Below are 233 nucleotides of genomic sequence, written 5' to 3' on the forward strand. Positions count from 1 at the left end.
CCGTCAGATCCTCTCAATCTCTTTACTCTTCTCGGCGCCCCATAGTCTGTCCTATCTCGTTCATGGCCCTCTTTACGCCTGTCTGCTCTCCTCTCTCCTCTCTCTTCGTTTTTCTTCCTAGCATGTGTCTTTGTATCTGGAATAGCCTATTCTTCTTCTTTATCTTTCCTTTTCGTTCCAATCATTTCCCCTTTATCGGTCTTGGCACGTATTTTTCCTCCGGTTTCTGGACG

General features: G+C 46.4%; 1 protein-coding gene across 1 annotated transcript in view; it reads left to right on the forward strand.

The window, feature by feature from the left end:
- Window positions 1-233, forward strand: part of LOC119586203 (centrosomal protein of 104 kDa-like) — a 28,011-nt gene that overhangs the window by 16,843 nt on the left and 10,935 nt on the right. The gene's annotated exons all lie outside the window — the stretch shown is intronic.

Source organism: Penaeus monodon, chromosome 21, assembly GCF_015228065.2.
Source record: "Penaeus monodon isolate SGIC_2016 chromosome 21, NSTDA_Pmon_1, whole genome shotgun sequence".
Classification (NCBI taxonomy): domain Eukaryota; kingdom Metazoa; phylum Arthropoda; class Malacostraca; order Decapoda; family Penaeidae; genus Penaeus; species Penaeus monodon.